General features: G+C 39.0%; 2 protein-coding genes across 2 annotated transcripts in view; one reads left to right on the top strand and one right to left on the bottom strand.

The window, feature by feature from the left end:
* The window catches only part of KRIT1 (KRIT1 ankyrin repeat containing), a 36,887-nt gene extending 32,415 nt beyond the window's left edge, over nucleotides 1-4,472 (bottom strand). Inside the window, exon 1 of the mRNA XM_065884471.1 lies at nucleotides 4,199-4,472. The gene's annotated coding sequence lies outside the window, so the exon portion shown is untranslated. The remainder of the gene's footprint in view (nucleotides 1-4,198) is intronic.
* A 383-nt stretch (nucleotides 4,473-4,855) lies between these two features.
* Nucleotides 4,856-19,194, top strand: part of ANKIB1 (ankyrin repeat and IBR domain containing 1) — a 106,364-nt gene continuing 92,025 nt past the window's right edge. The window contains exon 1 of the mRNA XM_065883766.1: nucleotides 4,856-5,122. The gene's annotated coding sequence lies outside the window, so the exon portion shown is untranslated. The remainder of the gene's footprint in view (nucleotides 5,123-19,194) is intronic.

Below are 19,194 nucleotides of genomic sequence, written 5' to 3'. Positions count from 1 at the left end.
CTTTTGGACCTATAAAAAGGTGATATGATTATAAAATGTCTTGTAAAAAACATTTTAAAACATTAAAAAAAAAAAACTAAGTAAAAAATGGCTTGAACTAGCAATTTAGAATAGTACCCACTTATTTTCCATAAATTGCACAAGTGAATGTCATACTGTTAATAGTTTGGAAGCTAGAAATAGATAGCTGCCATTGACATTCTTTCCAGAATCTTTAAAAAGAACTTTGATATCTGACATTTGGATGAACTAAAGGATAGTTTATAATTGTCATTGGAGCTGCCTATCACAGACTCAAAAACATTTAGTCAGTTCATAAAAGCTTTCTGATGATGACTTAAGAATATTTCCCACTTCCATTATCAATTCCCTACATAATCCAAAAATTTTCTTCCAAATATATAATATATATATTTAAATATACATACACATGCACACTTTTTTCCCCAGACTAATTTGAAGTCTCCATTAGGCAATTTCTAACAAGTAATTGAAGTTCAAGCACTCTCGGTTGTTTGATAGTTCCATCTCTTCATTAAGTGCTATTATTAATTTTTTTTCATGGCTAGACTAAAACACATCTCTTTGTATTGAATATATTTTATTTATTTGTTTTAAAAAAACTTCCTCTCATTTATATGCCAGTAAATTTCTAAAAGAACATCAAGCAAGGAGTTGCTTTCCTGGCCATGGTGAGATGAACCTTCTTCAGTTTTTTTTAAAGTCCATTAGGCATTAAAATGACCTGTTCATATTTAATGATTTCCTTATTGCCCCAACTCTCATAGAAAAAGAAGAGCTCATTTTCAAGAAAGGTTTTGAATATCTTTTGAGAGGAGATAGAGGACTTTATTGTTTTCTCAACTGCAATTAATAGTCATTTTGAAACCTTTAATTTGCTTCCTCGTGTAATAACAAAAGCCTTTAATTTACTTCCTTCCACTGCCTTATAACTGGAAAATTTCCTTTAAAAGAAATGTTTTTAAAATCCAATAACTTATGACATTTTAAGTAAATGTTAGCCTAAAATTAAAAGAACCATTAAAATTATTGCACAAAAATTATTTTAATTTATAAATTATTTTAAATTATAAAATTTAGTTTTAAATTATAAAAAATTTTATTTTAGATTATAAAAATGTTCACTGATTTAGATCCAGAGAAACTACAGCTATCTCAACAGAGAAACTACAGAAAACATTAGGATTGAGACATTTCATTTTGTGAAAAGTTTTGAAGACATTCATTTTCACTCTATACCTTGTGGAATTATTTTCAGTTCAGTTTTTCCATAAGATCATCTTAAAACCCACCTCATACAACAGCACTTTCTATACTAAGTGAAAAAGATGAGGCTTTTTTCTTCTCAGAATTTCTATTTAGCAATTACTTTTCACCTCAGATTAACAATGACTTCAAGATAATAAAACCCAACAAATTTTGAAATGTATGGATGCCTCCTTGAAGACTGCCAGCCCCCAAAAGAAAGACATTGCATTGTGAATACATTTTGTAACATATATGGCACTATTATGGAAACCCTTTTTTCTACTAAGCACCTAAAAAGAGAAATCAAGTAATTCTTAGTTTTCTAAACACGATTTAAAGCAAACCAATTCCTGTGCTGGTCAACTCATGTTAAAAAACCATCTATTAGCAAAAAGCTATATTTGTTAATACTTATCACTTCTCTAGAATATTTAGTATTGCACAATACACTCAATTTTTAAAAGATAAACAAATGTGATATAATTTTTAAAAACCATGAGGGTTATAGCATTTTGTTTTTACGCCATTTAATGTTAATGTACCCCAAAGATTCTAAAAATTGAGTTTCAAGAAATATTCATACTTGAATGTTTGAAATATACATATTTCCAGTGACATGAAAGAAGGAAACAAAGGCTTAAGTGAGGAAAAGAACAGAAGCTACTAATATATGAAGGCAAAACTGCTAAGGCAGAAACACGTGCAAAAGGATTGGAAGAGGGTAATTTGAGCTAAAAATAACAGAAAAAGCTATAACTAAAATTTGTAATGTGTTTAGACTGAATTTTAGATAAAGGTTCAAGTGACCAATAGGAAACATGTGGCATTTTCTGGAAAATGCTTAAGAAGAAATGATAATATGCTGCCTAACTAATAAAGCCTTACAAATATGTAGAAGTGGTTCTCAATTGGGAGTGATACCTACCTGGGATCATTTGAAAATCTGTACGGGCATTTCTCGTCACTATGACTGTGGAGAAATGGGGTGAACAGATGCCATTTAGTCCCCATGGGGGGAGGTTTGTTAACATCTTTACTAAAAACAGTCCTGTTGAACAAACTGCCAATAATGTCTTTAATAGAGAAACATTTGCTGTATAGAGTACAGATAGACAAACTTTATTTATTTATTCTGGCCGCACTGCAAGGCTTGCAGGATCTTAGTCTCCTGACCAGGTATTGAACCCGGGCCCTAGGCAATGAAAGGGCAGAGTCCTAAACCACTGGACCGCCATGGAATTCCCCAGATGGACAAACTTTAAAAGTTGTTTGCAATGAAGAAAAAGAGAAGATTCAGTACATGAATATAGGTATTGTAAATTTAGTTACCAGAAGTCAAAATTGACAAGATGATTTACAAAGTACATGCTAATAGAAATGACCAATAATTATCAGAAAGTGTACTTCATGAATAAAAACAAAAAAAGGAGCATTATCTTAGGGTTCTGTAGGATGTTCCTGATCCCTTCTCCTCCATCCTTAAGCAATGTTTTTCAACCTAATAAAACCCATGTTATTATGCTTTTAAAATAATACAAGTGCTAACACCTATAATGTTTATTATGTGCTAGACACTGTGCTAAGTGCTTTACATGCATTAACTCATTTTATTCTCCCCCAAACCTGATGAAGTATTATTATTATCTCCATTTTACAGGAAAAAAATAACTGAGGTAGAGTAGCTACCTGCCACTTCTCCACTCTCCTGGAACAATTTAATATTTTAAAGCATTGTTACATTAGAGAGAAGTGATGGCAACTAAATATCTGTAAGAATTCCCCTACAGAGATATGTTGACCATTAAAAATTTCATCCTTTTGCCACTCAAATTGGTTTATAGTAATAAAAAGAGAGGAAGTAATAATAAAGCAGAATAGAAAATAGTCACTGGTGCTACTACTAACACAGCTTGTTTTGTCCTTGTCCTTTCAACCAGTTCTACCAATCATCAGGTAGTATCAAAAAGTACCATCGGTAATTTTCAAGTACTTTCCTTCTGTTAAGTGACATTCTATTCTGTAATTTAAGATATTTAATAATCTTCAAATAACTTCTGAATGCAATTATACTAAATCTGGCTAACAGAGAAGGAACTAAGTAATAGTGGAATTGGGAAACAAATGAATTCCTACAAGTATATTTAAGGAGGTTATTTGGGGGAGCATGATTTCATCCGTAGTATATCTAAACATGCTTTATATCAACTGCTACTGTAGTTCTTCAACCCAGTTCGAAGGGGAAACCAACTAACACATTAACTCGGGTTTAAGTCGAAAAGATCATGGAATGAATTGTTTTCCTACTGTTATGAAAACATTTTTGAGTTTTTGACATTTTCCCCAAAATAAGATGAGAACATCAAAGCAGTTAAAAGACATGATGCTGAGAGAAGCATTTGCAAGCAAACTGAAGATACAAAAACTCTCCAAGAGTGAGAAGGGAATCATGGAGGTGAGATCCCGAGTCAGGTCAGCTAGATCAAAGATTTCTGGTGAAGCTAAAAACACCATGGAGAACCGAGCAAAGAACGAAAGCCCAAAGCCTTAAAAGATGGAGAGAGGGAAAGAGAGGAGCGGTGAGCTCCAAGGACAAGTTGTGAATCGCTTTTCCTGAAATGACAAAAATCAACACTCTGCCTAGGAGGTTTTTCCTCCGCCACCGCCCATCAGCGTCCACTAACGGAAAAGGACGTGCACGCCTCTCTGCACCGAGAGCCGCCACCCAAAAAGGGTCTTTGGCGTCTTTGTAATTACTTGTAAGAAGTAAAGTCCTTGCCTGGAAAAACTACATGTGGATGGAGATAGTTCGGCCTCCTACCTTTCCGTTTCTGTCGCTGGAGTCTGAATCGTGCTCCTCCTCGTCTCACCCGTGCGGGAGGCCGAGGACCTCCCGGGCCACTACATTCAATTCAGTGGGTGGGACAGTCACCTGGGGGGCGGGGGACCGTCACCGCTTTCTCATTTCTCCTTCCCTTCACTTTCCCAGCGGCCAGGCCCAACTTCCTGTGACAGGAAAACAGTCGGTTGCCACCAGAAGCCGCCCGGCGTGTTCGGCCGCCCTCCGCACCCCGCGCCTCGAGAGCTCTGGTCTCTGGACTCGGAGAGCCTCTTGTCCACAGGCTCTTTATTGGCCTTCCCTCTCCTCTCAGCTCAGCGCCATACACACCTCACCCCCTCCCCAAACTAGGGGATTCCAGATCTTCAAAGGCCTTAGCTTTCCATCCCGATGCTACCGGGGCGAGGAAATCGCTTCCGGGTTCACGCCCCTCGCAGCCTCGCGGTTGGTGGTGGAAGAACTTCCGGGTCGGCTGCTGAGCTAACTGCCGTTCCTGTCGTTTCTAGCTGGGGCTGAGGGCTGTCTGGGGCAGGTGGCGGGCGGCTCAGGGACTGGGGTGGTGGCGGCAGTGGGCGCGCCAGCGGCTGAACCGGAGGCGGGGGAGGGGAGGGGGGCGGCCCGGGCTGCAAGCGCGGGCCAGGCTGGAGCATGAGCCGGATTTGACCGCGAGGCGGAGGCAAGAGCCACCGCCCCCTCTTCTCTTCCTCCGAGTGAGGCGGCGCGGCGGCCGGAGAGGCATGGGGGGCGCCCGTCCAGTCTGAGCCTCGCCGCAGGCGCTTCCAGCTCTCGCAGAATTCCCCGCGGGCCTCCAGGGCGCACCCTCGGCCCCGGCAGCCTTTGCCCGGCGGGCGCACCGGGGCCGGTGAGGAGGGGGCGCAGGGCGAGGAGGGGCGTCCGCCCGGGTGGGTGGGGCGCAGGGAGTACCTGAGGTCACCGGCTCGGCGCGAGAGGCAGGGGCGGCAGAACTGTAGAGCTGCGGAGTCCATCCGACCCTTACCCTCAGTCCGAGAAGTAACCGTAAGTCTCAGCTTCGACGTACCGGTCTTTTTGAGGCTGTCTCAACCTATTTTCGGCTCCGAGTTCAGCGCTACCGAGTTCACGCCCTTCCGGGACTCCTGCAAATGTGCCTCCCTTCATTTGTGGAGGATGTGTGTCCCCGTCCCTGAACAGTCAACATCCTCTGTCTGACCCATTGGGAGCTCTTCTCCCAGCGAATTTGCAAGCCTCTGTGTTTCGGTAGCACGTCCCATCCTCACCATCTGGATGCATCTTCTTGTCCCTCTGTTCTCAAAGGATCTATGTCCTCCCTTTTTTTCTGTTTGTACCCCGGACCTCACAGCTTCCCCCGCCCATTCTTTGAGACGTGGAAAGCCACGGGTTCGGCTGTTCTCGTGAGCTCGAGAGTCTTGAGCGGGTGGATGGATGAAAGTGAAGGGCTATGATGGGTGGGGATAGGGGCACATAGCTCTAGAGAACCTTTATTTTTGCATCTTCTGCCACCACAAAAGAATGGACCTTTCCCCTGGACCTTCATTCCTCTCCCTTCCTGTGTATAAGCTGTTTTCTGTACGTTGCTGTTTGAGTCGCAGGAAACTGGAATTAGAGCTGTAAATTAAGAACTCCCGAGGAGGTTTTGAGGATGTCTCACAAGCTCTATTCACACGAAGTGGCATATTGAACAACCTTGTATTGAAATGAAGACCCATTCCAGGGAAGATTTACTAGTAGGTCTGAGAAATCAATGTGAAAACAAAAGTCTGATGTTTCAAATGTGTTTTGGATACCTTTAGATAATTTTTTAGTGTGTTGAATTTACATTTAATTCTTAATTTAAAGTGTGTGTGTGTATGATGTGAAAATCTTTGTATTGGAAGTTTTTGCTTTGTTAGTGGTTAAAAAAAACTAAAGTGATTTTTGATCATGTCAGATTATATTTGTCAAGATATTATCTTAAATCCTTAATTCCATAGAGACTTTTTTTTTAATTGATTTGGCTCAACCATCTACAGATGTTACACACCTTTGTGCCTGTCACTTTGCTGCTTCTTAGTTAAAAAAAAAAAAATTAACCGTGAATATCTTCAATGTGTATTTCCAGATTTTCAACTAGGCATTTTTTCTCTTTAAAATATGGTTTCCTTTTTAAACTACCACAGCAGAACTTTCCAGAAATTAGACTAAAAAGTAACTAATGCTGTCAGTGACTGGACAATAGTTCTTAGTTGACTTCATGCATTTTGTACTTTTCCAGGTACTGTAGGAAGCAAATGATAATTTAAGAATGATTTTCCTCTGTGAACTACAGGTTCTTTGTTATTGTTCTCTAAATTACTCTAGTTTAGACTGGTAGCTTTGGTTATTGTTTTCAGAAAACGTCATTTTGTTCAGAAAGGTAAATGTTTAATAATGATTTTTTTGTTTTCAAAACCTCCTTCTAGCAGTTGATTTGAGGTTATTATTTGATTTGTAACTGCACACTGTTCACAAATTTTAGTTTGAACTAGGCTTGAAAGATGTATCTCCAGCTGTCTCTCTGGAATTGTACTTTACCGGCTTGTGTCAGAAGCCAAGTGCTGCACAGAGTTGAATGTATTATTAAGGGTGTGGTTTTTGCTTTTCGTAAAATTGATCAGTTTGCAAATAAGAAGAGTGGGTGCTGTAGTGAGGTGATGGGCAATAATTTGAAAAGGTCTTTTAGAAACAGTAAATTGACCCCTATTATTCTTGGATGTAGGGTGGAAAAGATAGGACTGTATTTTCACATTATGCTTTTTCCCGTGCCCATTGCACTGGGAATTTTGAGTTTTCAATATGAAAGTGTTCTGAAACCATGCAGACCGTGCCATAAGTGTGGGCTCTATCAGGTGGCTGCTGAGACGTGGGAGAGAAGTTTTGTTTGCTACTCTTTTATACTCCTATAGCACTGCCCACTTTTGAGAGAGTTGGTTTTCTTTCTTTCCTTTTCCTTTTCTGGGGTGCACTTGAACTTGTGAAAGTGAAATATGTGTATTTACAACTTACTTGTAGGTAAAAGCTCAAGCTAATTTTCATGTATAAATAGATGGAAGAACTATGAATTAAGTCTGATTCTTCTTGAATGGAAGTTAGGAAAGATTCCTCAGTGTTTTGGGTACTTCTTACCTCTTTGAGTATGAACATTTATTTAGATGAAATTTAAAAATCCTTCTCTCTAATATTGAACTTTATATATGACACATTTGCCAAAACAGATTTGAGAGTGACTCAGTCATTATTAAAAAGACCAGTCTGAGAGGATTTTCTGTGCATGGTTCTAAAAATGCTTAGGTATTTTGTTTTCTTTCTCAAAGTATGATTTGCTTAGGGAATAGTAATTTTGTGACTCTTTACGTTTATGTTTCAGACAACCTCAGATTACCTCTTTTTTTTTTTTTCTTTTCCAGATAACTTACTTTCATACTCACTTCATTTCAGTAAACCTTTATTGAATGCCTACTCTGTGTACCAGGCACTATGTTAGATTCTGGAACTACAAGGATAAATAAGTTAAGATTCCTTTCCTCCCTGAATTTGCCAGTCTAGATATTTGACTGTGATTTTATCCATATGCTTTTACAGACATCTCTAATAGGTTTTTAAGTTACTTGACCATATGTCAGGGTTGTTTCACAACCTTTCTGTAAGAATTAACACAGTAAAGGCCATTTATTGAGCACTTAATTCACACTAGCTACCCTGCATTTAGTTATTACATTATCTCATTTAATTCTTAGAAGTGTCCTAAGAAGTATTTTATCTCCATTTAAAAACCACACTGGGGGGCTTCCCTGGTGGCGCAGTGGTTAAGAACCTTCCTGCCAATGCAGGGGACACGAGTTCGAGCCCTGGTTCGGGAAGATCCCACATGCTGCAGAGCAACTAAGCCCATGCGCCACAACTACTGAAACCCGCACACCCTAGAGCCCATGCTGTGCAACAAGAGAAGCCACGGCAGTGAGAAGCCTGCGCACCACAAGGAAGAGTAGCCCCCGCTTGCCACACTAGAGAAAGCCTGTGTGCAGCAACGAAGACCCAACACAGCCATAAATAAATAGATAGATAGATAGATAGACAGATAGATAGATAGATAGCTAACTAACAAACCCACACAGGGCTTTCCTGGTGGGGCAGTGATTGAGAATCCGCCTGCCAATGCAGGGAACACGGGTTTGATCCCTGGTCTGGGAAGATCCCACATGCTGTGGAGCAACTAAGCCCCATGCACTACAACTTACTAAGCCTTGCTCTAGAGGCTGTGAGCCACAACTACTGAGTCTGCATGCTGCAACTACTGAAGCCCGCATGCCTAGAGTCAGTGCTCTTCAACAAGAGAAGCCACGGCAATGAGAAACCCACGCACCGCAATGAAGAGTAGCCCCCGCTCACCACAGCTAGAGAAACCCCGCACAGCAACCAAGACCCAACACACCCAAAAATAAATAAATAAAATAAATAAATTTATTTTTTTAAAAAAGTCTTTCATTTCTCTTGTCCCTCAAAGGGACTGAAATAAAATCTAATTCATGACCCCCAACCAGACTTTAAAAATAAATAAATAAATAAACCATACAGATTCTGGTTTATAGTAATGATGAATGTTGTTTTACTTCTTATATGCTAGAAAAGATTTGACGTTAAGATTTCTCATTAAGGGGAAGAACTTGTAATATAGTTTTAACAGTTTTTTATTTTTTTTCCAGTAGGTGATTTAAAAAAAATTTTTTAATTGTAGTTGATTTACAATGTTGTGTTAATATCTGCTGTACAGCAATGTGATTCAGTTATATATACGTTCTTTTTTTAATATTCTTTTCCATTATGTTTTATCATATGATATTGAATATAGCTCTCTGCTATACAGTAGGACCTTACTGTCTATCTGTTCTCTATATAAAAGCTTATATCTGCTAACCCCAACCTCCCTCTCCAAACCTCCCCCAATTCCCTGCCCCTTGGCAACCACCAGTCTGTTCTCTGTCCGAGATTCTGTTTCTGTTTCGTAGATAGGTTCATTTGTGTCATATTTTATTGGGTTGGCCAAAAACTTCATTCAGTTTTTCTGTAGGATCTTATGGGAACAAACCGAACGAACTTTTTGGCCAACCCAATAGATTCCACACATAAGTGATATCATACGGTATTTGTCTTTCTCTTTCTGATATACTTCACTTAGTAGGATAATCTCTAGTTGCATCCATGTTGCTGCAAATGGCATTATTTTGTTCGTTTTTATGGCTCAGTAGTATTCCATTGTATATATTATGTACCACATCTTTATCCATTCATTTGTCAATGGACATTTAGGTTGTTTCCATGTCTTGACTATTGTAAACATTGTTCCTATGAACATAGGGGTGCATGTATCTTTTTGAATTATAGATTTGTCTGGATATGTACCTGGGAGTGGGATTGCTAGATCATATGGTAATTCTATTTTTAGTTTTCTGAGGATCCTCCATACTGTTTTCCACAGTGGTTGCAACAACTTACATTGCCACCAGCAGTGTAGGAGGGTTCCATTCCCTGCACATCCTCTCCAGCATTTGTTATTTGTAAGCTTTTTAATGATGGCCATTCTGACTGGTGTGAGATGGTAACTCATTGTAGTTTTGATTTGCATTTCTCTAATAATTAGCAATGTTGAGCATCTTTTTTTTTTTTTTTTTTTTTTTTTTTGCGGTACGCGGGCCTCTCACTGTTGTGGCCTCTCCCGCTGCAGAGCACAGGCTCCGGACGCGCAGGCTCAGCGGCCATGGCTCACGGGCCCAGCCGCTCCGCGGCATGTGGGATCCTCCCGGACCAGGGCACGAACCCGCGTCCCCTGCATCTGCAGGCGGACTCTCAACCACTGCGCCACCAGGGAAGCCCCTGTTGAGCATCTTTTCATGTGCCTATTGGCCATCTGTATTTCTTCTTTGGAGAAATGTCTATTTAGATCTTCTGCCCATTTTTGGATTGGGTTGTTTGTTTTTTTGTTGTTGACTTATATGAACTCTTTGTATTTTTTGGAAATTGAGCCGTTGTCGGTCGCATCATTTTGCAAATATTTTCCCATTCTGTAGGTTGTCTTTTTTTTTTTTTATGGTTTCCTTTGCTGTGCAAAAGCTTGTAAGTTTAAGTCCCATTTGTTTATTTTTGTTTTTATTTCTATTGCCTTAGGAGACTGGCCTAAGAAGACATTGATATGATTTATGTATGTCAGAGAATGTTTTGCCTATGTTCTCTTCTAGGAGTTTTATGGTGTCATGTCTTATGTTTAAGTCTTTAAGCCATTTTGAGTTTACTTTTGTGTATGGTGAGAGGGTGTGTTCTAATTTTATAGATTTGCATGCGGCAGTCCAACATTCCCAGCACCACTTGCTGAAGAGACTGTCTTTTTCCCATTGTATATTCTTGCCTCCTTTGTCAAAGATTAATTGACTGTAGGTGTTTGGGTTTATTTCTGGTCTCTCTGTTCTGTTCCATTGATCCATATGTCTGTTTTTGTGCCAATACCATGCTGTTTTGATTACTGTAGCTTTGTAGTATTGTTGGAAGTCTCGGAGAGTTAGGCCTCCTGCTTTGTTCTTTTTCTTCAGGATTGCTTTGGCAATTCTGGCCTTTTATGGTTCCATAGGAATTTTAGGATTATTCTAGTTCTGTGAGAAATGTCATGGATAAATTGATAAGGATCACATTAAACCTGTAAATTGTTTTGGGTAGTATGGCCATTTTAACAATATTAATTCTTCTAATCCAAGGGCATGGGATATCTTTCTATTTCTTTGAATCATCTTCAATTTCCATTATTAACGTTTTATAGTTCTTAGTGTATAAGTCTTTCACCTCCTTGGTCAGGTCAGGTTAATAATGCTTTGAGTAGAAAGATTCTAATTTCGTAAAGTATTAGTATCTTTTATTTACTAGAGCAGATGAATTGTATAGTATCAAAATGTAATTTTCAGCTGTTGTTTAAACCTTTGAAAAGACAGTTCTGAAGTTCATTATGGTTAACTGTAACACAGATTTTCAAGCATGCATAACTTTTTTTTTCTTCTAGTTAATAAATGGGACCAAGAGCCTAGAAAATGTACTAAAAAATGTTCGTATTCTCCAGGAAGGAGAGAGTATTGAGCTGCATGAAACCTATTCAGCTTTTAAACATTCTCAGTTCAATTCTGACAATTCTTTGATGCTTTGGAGAGTTTTGGTTTCTGCAATAAAAATGTATTCTTTCATATTTAAAAATGACCGTACTCATCTATTAGTAGGATATATGCTTTATCAGCAATATGATATGGTTCAGTCTAATTGTTTTTCAGATCTTCTCAAATTTTTTTTTTTTTTTTTGCGGTACACGGGCCTCTCATTTTTTGCAGTACGCGGGCCTCTCACTGCTGTGGCCTCTCCCGTTGCGGAGCACAGGCTCTGGACGTGCAGTCTCAGTGGCCATGGCTCACGGGCCCAGCCACTCCGCGGCGTGTGGGATCTTCCTGGACCGGGGCACGAACCCGTGTCCCCTGCATCAGCAGGCAGACTCCCAACCACTGCGCCACCAGGGAAGCCCCCCTCTAAAATTTTTTAAAGGATTGTCATCCACTGTCAGCTCTTTTCACCAAGTTTCATTTGTATTCTGTTCTGTTCGGTTGGTTTTAACCAAAAACTGTCAACAGTTAGCCATTCTTTAGACTAAGGCCTTTTGCTTCTGGTTATACATTCTTGTTTTTAGGACTGTAGAGCATATAATTATTCCTCCTCCAAGTTCCTAAGAAAGGTATCCTTGATATTTTTCGATCCTCAGTCTGACATATGTATTTTAGCTTAACATATACAGTTTTTCCCTTTCAGTGTAACAGAATTCTTGGTACTTAGATCACTGTGTTTTGTTTTCTTAACATCTTTATTGGAGTATAGTTGCTTTACAATGATGTGTTAGTTTCTGCTGTATAACAAAGTGAATCCGCTATACGTATACATATATCCCCATATCTCCTCCCTCTTGTGTCTCCCTCCCACCCTCCCTATCCCACCTTTCTAGGTGGACACAAAGCACCGAGCTGATCTCCCTGTGCTATGCAGCTGCTTCCCACTAGCTATTTTATATTTGGTAGGATCACTGTATTTTCTGACTGGAATAATATTGGGGATAGAATTCCTATTCAAGACATAACTGACAAAAGTCATAAACGCATTAGGTACTGGAACCACAGAGATGAATAAGTCAGAATTCCTTTTCTCATTGAACTGTAAAATGCCTATTTAATATCCATGAAGAGAAAGGAAAGTTCACTTAAAAACATTGAGATGCCTTTACGCCAAATAGGCATAAAACATTGTCCTCCTATTCATGTATCCCCTCAGGGTATTGTAAAGGCATGTTATGTAAATAAACATATTAAGCCAAGGTTTTCATTCTGTCTCCTAGCCTCAGACAGTAGCTGCTTATCATTTGCTGTAACACCAGATGTTCTGTATCACATATTAATAATCACATTTTTAAAAAACTATTTTGAAATAATTTAAAACTTAAAAGATGCCAGAACAGTACAAAGAACTCCTTTATCTCCTTCATTCAGATTCCACTATTGTTAATATTTTACTGCATTTCTTCCATTGCCTGTCCTCTCTCTTTCTGTCTTCATATATATGTTACATACATGTTTGTATATGTGTGTATAAATACATATGTACATACCCATTATCATAGTTTTTTTCAGAACCTTTTGGAGCAAGCTGTAGACATGGTGTTCCATCACCCATAAACACTACAGTGTCTATTTCTCAAAAACAAGGCACTCTTATATAACCCTCCAAGTCGGAAGATAAGCATTGGTACAACACTACTGTCTAGTCCAAGGAACCTATTCATATTTCATCGACTATCCCAACAATATCTCTTTCTTTTTTGATCTAGGATCCTATCTGGGAATATATGTTGTATTTAGTTGTCATGTCTTTTCAGACTTCTTCAGCCTCATTTTCCCCCATCTTTCATGTCCTTGACAGTTTTAGGTAGTACATTCTGTAAGATCACCCTGAACCTAGGTCCATGTGATATTTCCTCATGACTCCAATCAAGTCTTGCATTTCTAGCAGGAATACCACAGAAGTAGGGCTGTGCCTGTCTCGGTGCATTGCATCCACAGGCATATGATGTCAAATCATGCTGCTACTGGTAATTAACACCTTGATCATATTGGTGTCCTTTTGTATTTGATCAAAATTTGTGGAGAGGTATTCCAAAATTATGCATCTTGATTCTCATCAAACCTCTACTCACTAGCCTCAGTGTAGGTATCAGTGATGACTCCCACCTGAATTAACTACTTCTATAATTATATTTCTCTATTTTTTTTATTCCTTCTACATGTATTAGTTGGTATTTTATTGTAAGGTAGAATTTTTCTTTCTCCCCTATTTATTTGTTTATTAAATCAGTAAGGACTTGTGGATTTTGATTTTAGTGTGTTGTGATTTGTTACTATCATTATTTATTTTGCTGTTTAAGTTGTCCCTGATTTAGCCAGTGGGAGCCCCTTCAAGCTGGCTCCTGTGTCTATCATGCTCCCATCTCATTCATTGTGCACTTCTGGCAGAACATGCTGTTCCTGGTTCGTCTTGTACTTTGCCTGGTCCAGCCCTGGAATCAGCCATTTCTTCAAGGAGCCCTGTTTGTTTTTTGATATTGTTATTTGTTTTTGTAAAATACGGTGTTTAAAAACAAAGATTTATGGGCTTAGTTTCTCATTGCTACTGGGGTGTCATTGCTTATAGGGGCTAGGAAATGTATCAGTATGTAAGGATGGTTTGTATACACATACATATATGTATAATGTACTAATATACATCCATAATTATTTCTATATCTATGTGCATGTTATAAAACCAGAAGTTGGTTCCTATACTTGCAATTCCAATCCAATACCCCAGGGTTCTTCTAGTCTTTGCCCTTTCCATGTTTATAATGCCTTCTCTGGTGGTAAGAAACTTAGCTTCACATTAGTCTCATTATAGTTATCACTTGTCTAATTGTTTTGTTACCATTCTCCCTGCCTTGTAGACCATCACCTCCCTTTATCTCTCCCTACCCACACCCTGCCTCGTTGATTGCTGGGCCTGTTGGCCTGTGCTTCTTTGTGAATCCATAAGCCCTCCCTGGGCCCACAGCTCTGTGCAACTCCCTGTCTGCACACAACACCCTGTTATCCTCGCCTCTGGGCCACACCTGTGTTGGCCTTCCTGACATGCCCTCACTGCCCTGCATCCTTAGCCAGCATGCTGACTACTTTACATAGCTCAGTATTTCATTAGTTAATTTTTAAGCGTATTTCCAGGATTTACAAACATACATGTATGTGATGACCTATACAACTATATAGCATTGCTATAATAAAACTATAGATTTACAAATACACATATATATAATGAAATATACAGCTATATAGTACACACACATAAACACACACTACCTGTGGTAGAATAATTAACCGTAAAGTTCTTCCATCCTGGTATGCATTCCCCTTTGCCATGGGGCTTTGTTGCTTCTCCCATCTATTTCTCCATCTCTTGAGTCTTGTCTAGCCTTGTGATTTGCTTCGGCCAATGAATATGGTGGATGTGATATGTGAGTTCTGGAGCTTAGTCCTTAAGAGAAGACTTAAAAGAATGCTTTCCTGTAGCTGCCATGTAAGGAAGCTGGTCTAGCTTATAGGAGGGTGAAAGAACCAAGACACCCCAGTCAGCATCAACCAGCAGACATGAAAGTGGACTATCTTGGACCTACTAACCCAGCTGACTGTTTAGCTGAATGCATCTGCAGAGGAACCAGAGGTGAAAACAGAAAAGAAATGGCTAGCCAACCTATAGAATTGTGAGAAATGACATTGTTTTGAGGCTCTAAGTTTGAGGTGGTTTGTTGTGTAGCAGTAGATATATGAAACCATATCTGTTTTCATTTTGGACATCTGTGTTGTCTCTAGTCTTCTATTATGAACAATATTGCAATGAATATCTTGTACATAATATATAATGTTTTAATTTTAATACATAATGCCAGATTATTTTCCAGAAATGTTGATGTAGTTCTTACTGCCGTCATTAAAGTCTGAGAGTAACTATTTCCCTCACAGACTCACTATTACTGATGTTTTCTTTGACAACAAAATCAATTTTAAAAGCATCTTATAATTCTTCATTTTCGTAACTACTTGTGAAGCTGAGCATCTTTTGATAATTTTGTTGGTCCTTTCGATTTTTCAGTTCTTTGAATTGCTTATTCATAGCTTTATTCACTTTTTCCTGTTGGGTTTTTCTTTTTAATTTTTGAGATTTATTTATACAGCAGGTTCTTTTCCTCTTTTTTTTAACATCTTTATTGGAGTATAATTGCTTTACAATGGTGTGTTAGTTTCTGCTTTACAACAAAATGAATCAGTTATATATATACATATGTTGCCATTTCTCTTCTCTCTTGCGTCTCCCTCCCTCCCTATCCCACCCCTCCAGGCGGTCACACAGCACCGAGCTGATCTCCCTGTGCTATGCGGCTGCTTCCTACTAGCTACCTACCTTACATTTGGTACTGTATATATGTCCATGCCTCTCTCTCGCTTTGTCAAAGCTTACCCTTCCCCCTCCCCATATCCTCAAGTCCATTCTCTAGTAGGTCTGTGTCTTTATTCCTGTCTTACCCCTAGTTCTTCATGACATTTTTTTCCCCTTAAATTCCTTATATATGTGTTAGCATACGGTATTTGTCTCTCTCTTTCTGACTTCCTTCACTCTGTATGACAGACTCTAGGTCTATCCACCTCATTACAGATAGCTCAATTTCGTTTCTTTTTATGGCTGAGTAATATTCCATTGTATATATGTGCCACATCTTCTTTATCCATTCATCCGATGATGGACACTTAGGTTGTTTCCATCTCCAGGCTATTGTAAATAGAGCTGCAATGAACATTTTGGTACATGACTCTTTTTGAATTATGGTTTTATCAGGGTATATGCCCAGTAGTGGGATTGCTGGGTCATATGGTAGTTCTATTTGTAGTTTTGTAAGGAACCTCCATAGTGTTCTCCACAGTGGCTGTATCAATTTACATTCCCACCAACAGTGCAAGAGGGTTCCCTTTTCTCCACACCCTCTCCAGCACTTATTGTTTCTAGATTTTTTGATGATGGCCATTCTGACTGGTGTGAGATGATATCTCATTGTAGTTTTGATTTGCATTTCTCTAATGATTAGCGATGTTGAGCATTCTTTCATGTGTTTGTTGGCAGTCTGCATATCTTCTTTGGAGAAATGTCTATTTTAGGTCTTCTGCCCCAGCAGGTTCTTATTACTCATCAATTTTATACACATCAGTGTATACATGTCAATCCCAATCGCCCAATGCAGCACACCAACATCCCCACCCCACCCCCGTAGCTTCCCCCCTTGGTGTCCATACATTTGCTCTCTACATATGTGTCACAACTTCTGCCCTGCAAACTGGTTCATCTGTACCATTTTTCTAGGTTCCACATATATGCGTTAATATATATTTGTTTTTCTCTTTCTGCCTTACTTCACTCTGTATGACAGTCTCTAAATCCATCCACGTCTCAACAAATGACTCAATTTGTTCCTTTTTATAGCTGAGTAATATTCCATTGTATATATGTACCACATCTTCCTTATCCATTAGGCTGTCGATGGGCATTTAGATTGCTTCCATAACCTGACTATTGTTAATAGTGCTGCAATGAACATTGGGGTGCATGCATCTTTTTGAATTATGGTTTTCTCTGGGTATATGCCCAGTAGTGGGATTGCTGGATCATATGGTAATTCTACTTTTAGTTTTTTAAGGAACCTCCATACTGTTCTCCATACTGGCTATATCAATTTACATTCCCACCAACAGTGCAAGAGGGTTCCCTTTTCTCCACACCCTCTCCAGCATTTGTTGTCTGTAGATTTTCTGATGATGCCCATTCTAACTGGTGTGAGGTGATACCTCATTATAGTTTTGATTTCCATTTCTCTAATAATTAGTGATGTTGAACAGCTTTTCATGTGCTTCTTGGCCGTCTATATGTCTTCTTTGGAGAAATGTCTATTTAGGTCTTCTGCTCATTTTTCGATTGGGTTGTTTGTTTCTTTAATATTGAGCTGCATATATATTTTGGAGATTAATCGTTTGTCGGTTGATTCATTAGCAAATATTTTCTCCTATTCTGAGGGTTGTCTTTTTGTCTTGTTTATGGTTTCCTTTACTGTGAAAAAACTTTGAAGTTTCATTAGGTCCCATTTGTTTATTTTTGTTTTTATTTCCATTACGAGGTGGATCAAAAAAGATCTTGCTGGGGATTCCCTGGTGGCACAGTGGTTGAGGGTCCGCCTGCCGGTGCACAGGACATGGCTTTGTGCCCCGGTCCGGGAAGATCCCACATGTCGCGGAGTAGATGGGCCCATGAGCCATGGCTGCTTAGCCTGCGTATCGGGAGCCTGTGCTCCACAACGGGAGAGGCCACAACAGTGAGAGGCCCACGTACCGCAAAAAAAACCCAAAAAACATCTTGCTGTGATTTATGTCAAAGAGAGGTCTTCCTATGTTTTCCTCTAGGAGTTTTATGGTGTCTGCTCTTACATTTAGGTCTCGAATCCATTTTGAGTTTATTTTTGTGTATGGTGTTAGGGAGTGTTCTAATTTCATTCTTTTATATGTAGCTGTCCACTTTCCCCAGCAGCACTTATTGAAGAGACTGTCTTTTCTCCATTATATATCCTTGCCGCCTTTGTCATAGATTAGTTGACCATAGGTGCATGGGTTTATCTCTGGGCTTTCTATCTTTTTCCATTGATCTATGTTTTTGTTTTTGTGCCAGTACCATATTGTCTTGATTACTGTAGCTTTGTAGTATAGTCTAAAGTCAGGGAGTCTGATTCCTCCAGGTCCGTTTTTTCCCCTCAAGACTGCTTTGGCTATATGGGGTCTTTTGTGTCTCCATACAAATTTTAAGATTTTTTGTTTTAGTTCTGTAAAAAATGCCATTGGTAATTTGATAGGGATTGCATGGAATCTGTAGATTGCTTTGTGTAGTATAGTCATTTTCACAATATTGATTCTTCCAATCCAAGAACATGGTATATCTCTCCATCTGTTGGTATCATCTTTAATTTCTTTCATCAGTGTCATAGTTTTCTGCAAACAGGTTTTTGTTTCCCTAGGTAGGTTTATTCCTAGGTATTTTATTCTTTTTGTTGCAGTGGTAAATGGGAGTGTTTCCTTAATTTCTCTTTCAGATTTTTCCTCATTAGTGTATAGAAATGAAAGAGATTTCTGTGCATTAATTTTGTATCCTGCAACTTTACCAAATTCATTGATTAGCTCTAGTAGTTTTCTGGTGGCATCTTTAGGATTCTCTAGTATAGTATCATGTCATCTGCAAATGGTGACAGTTTTACTTCCTCTTTTCCAATTTGTATTCCTTTTATTTCTTTTTCCTCTCTGATTGCCGTGGGTAGGACTTCCAAAACTATGTTGAATAATAGTGGTGAGAGTGGACATCCTTGTCTCGTTCCTTGTCTTAGAGGAAATGCTTTCAGTTTTTCACCATTGAGAATGATGTTTGCTGTGGGTTTGTCGTATATGGCCTTTATTATATTGAGGTAAGTTCCCTCTGTGCCCACTTTCTGGAGAGTTTTTATCATAAATGGGTGTTGAATTTTGTCCAAAGCTTTTTTGCATCTATTGGGTTGATCATACGGTTTTTATTCTTCAGTTTGTTAATATGGTGTATCACATTGATTGATCTGCATATACTGAAGAATCCTTGCATCCCTGGTATAAAACCCACTTGATCATAGTGTATGAACCTTTTAATGTGTTGTTGGATTCTGTTTGCTAGTATTTCATTGAGGATTTTTGTATCTATATTCATCAGTGACATTGGTCTGTAATTTTCTTTTTTTGTAGTATCTTTGTCTGGTTTTGGTATCAGGGTGATGGTGGCCTCATAGAATGAGTTTGGGAGTGTTCCTTCCTCTGCAATTTTTTGGAACAGTTTGAGAAGGGTGGGTGTTAGCTCTTCTCTAAATGTTTGAT

Source organism: Phocoena phocoena, chromosome 9 (genome assembly GCF_963924675.1).
Source record: "Phocoena phocoena chromosome 9, mPhoPho1.1, whole genome shotgun sequence".
In the NCBI taxonomy this organism is placed as follows: domain Eukaryota; kingdom Metazoa; phylum Chordata; class Mammalia; order Artiodactyla; family Phocoenidae; genus Phocoena; species Phocoena phocoena.
Note: the sequence above shows the minus strand (reverse complement) of the source record. Positions and strands in the feature narration are given on the sequence as shown.